Consider the following 2,500-nt stretch of genomic DNA (forward strand, 5'->3'; position numbering starts at 1 on the left):
AGGACAACCGCACCACAACGGGTTACCAGTTGTTCATTTGCGTAACGTCACCAGTAAACGTACACGTCCATCCCCGTTTGCAAAGTCAACTATTATTGCATGCCTGCCTGTCAGGTGTCAAGACACACTACATCCGCTCACATCCACGCAACAAAATGTGCCCGACTAGAGGGCACGTGGAAGGTGCCCCCGTACGTATGCGATGTCCATTGCGCGACCAACTGTCAACCGGCCTCTGTAGCATGTCGCAGATGTGGAACGCGGGGCACCGTGCTATCACATTGTGTGAGAAGAGACTACTACGTCTGCATACACGCGCCACTACATGAACAGACGGCTCATGCTGATCGCCATCCACTGCGTCCATTACTCCCACACGTCTCTATGGCGTACCACACTGCAATGCAGCTGTTATGGGGAGATGACACGTAGCTGTGTACACAACATTCTGAGCGGGTTGCGGTTGGACAATACATTAATGTAACGTGTCATATGCCAATTACAGAGCAGGGTAAGGCACAACTTGGGTTAGGTTAAGGCACAACTTGGGTTAGGTTAAGGCACAACTTGGGTTAGGTTAAGGCACAACTTGGGTTAGGTTAAGGCACAACTTGGGTTAGGTTAAGGCACAACTTGGGTTAGGTTAAGGCACAACTTGGGTTAGGTTAAGGCACAACTTGGGTTAGGTTAAGGCACAACTTGGGTTAGGTTAAGGCACAACTTGGGTTAGGTTAAGGCACAACTTGGGTTAGGTTAAGGCACAACTTGGGTTAGGTTAAGGCACAACTTGGGTTAGGTTAAGGCACAACGTGGGTTAGGTTAAGGCACAACGTGGGTTAGGTTAAGGCACAACGTGGGTTAGGTTAAGGCACAACGTGGGTTAGGTTAAGGCACAACGTGGGTTAGGTTAAGGCACAATGTGGGTTAGGTTAAGGCACAATGTGGGTTAGGTTAAGGCACAATGTGGGGGTAGATTGCGGTACAAATTGCATTACATTGCGGTGCAAATTGCATTACATTGCGGTGCAAATTGCATTACATTGCGGTGCAAATTGAGTTACATTGCGGTGCAAATTGAGTTACATTGCGGTGCAAATTGAGTTACATTGCGGTGCAAATTGAGTTACATTGCGGTGCAAATTGAGTTACATTGCGGTGCAAATTGAGTTACATTGCGGTGCAAATTGCGTTACATTGCGGTGCAAATTGCGTTACATTGCGGTGCAAATTGCGTTACATTGCGGTGCAAATTGCGTTACATTGCGGTGCAAATTGCGTTACATTGCGGTGCAAATTGCGTTACATTGCGGTGCAAATTGCGTTACATTGCGGTGCAAATTGCGTTACATTGCGGTGCAAATTGCGTTACATTGCGGTGCAAATTGAGGTAGGTTAAGGTGCAACACAGGTTAGGTTAAGGTGCAACATAGGTTAGGTTAAGGTGCAAGATGGGTTAGGTTAAGGTGCAAGATGGGTTAGGTTAAGGTGCAAGATGGGTTAGGTTAAGGTGCAAGATGGGTTAGGTTAAGGTGCAAGATGGGTTAGGTTAAGGTGCAAGATGGGTTAGGTTAAGGTGACATAGGTTAGGTTAAGGTGACATAGGTTAGGTTAAGGTGACATAGGTTAGGTTAAGGTGACATAGGTTAGGTTAAGGTGACATAGTTTAGGTTAAGGTGACATAGGTTAGGTTAAGGTGACATAGGTTAGGTTAAGGTGACATAGGTTAGGTTAAGGTACAAACTGGGTTGTGTTATGGTACACATTGCGTTGTAGTACAGTACACGTTAGGTTTGGGTACGGTACACAATGTGGTATGGGATGGCGTGTTGTGGGGGGGAGGGGGGGGGGGGAGGTTCGTTGATATCGACCGTAGGACGTGGATGCCCGAGGCAGCGTCAGTGTGTCAAAGGAGTTATGTCACGTCGGGATGCGCTTTTCGCCAGTGAGAGGGGGCGAGCCGTGTCTGTGGTTGCGGCAGACCTGTGTGTTTCATTCCTGCCAGTGTGTTTGTGCTGTAAGACGAGGCAGTGTGGTGGTGATGGGTGCACCCCTGTGTAGGACATGTGTGGGTGTTGGTGGCTTCTCTGAGCAATTGTGGTTGTCGGACGAGTGGGGTATTCTGTTTTATGATTGGACCTCCCGGTCTGGTTATCATAGCGTAGTTGGTGTACTGTGGCGGATAGGATGCACCGGACGTTGGTCCATGCTGGTGCTTAGTAGTTGTATCTGTGTCTGTTACAGGCAGAGAGTAGTGTGTGATAGAGTGTGTGGCTGACGTGTGGTTCATTTTGTGTGTACGGACGTTCAGCATGTATAGGGGCATTTGCGTATATAATCTATCATAATCTATCTATGTGGGCCTGCATAGTTTACTGAGCAGTGCTGTGAGGTGACTGAACTACGAGTGACGTACTGATTTACAGCGGAATGATTGCCTTGTACCAAAGATGGAGTATCGGCTCTACGACAGCGTTGGCACCGCAGGAAATGGTCTCGTAAA

This window comes from Schistocerca cancellata, unplaced genomic scaffold (assembly GCF_023864275.1).
Source record: "Schistocerca cancellata isolate TAMUIC-IGC-003103 unplaced genomic scaffold, iqSchCanc2.1 HiC_scaffold_298, whole genome shotgun sequence".
NCBI lineage: Eukaryota > Metazoa > Arthropoda > Insecta > Orthoptera > Acrididae > Schistocerca > Schistocerca cancellata.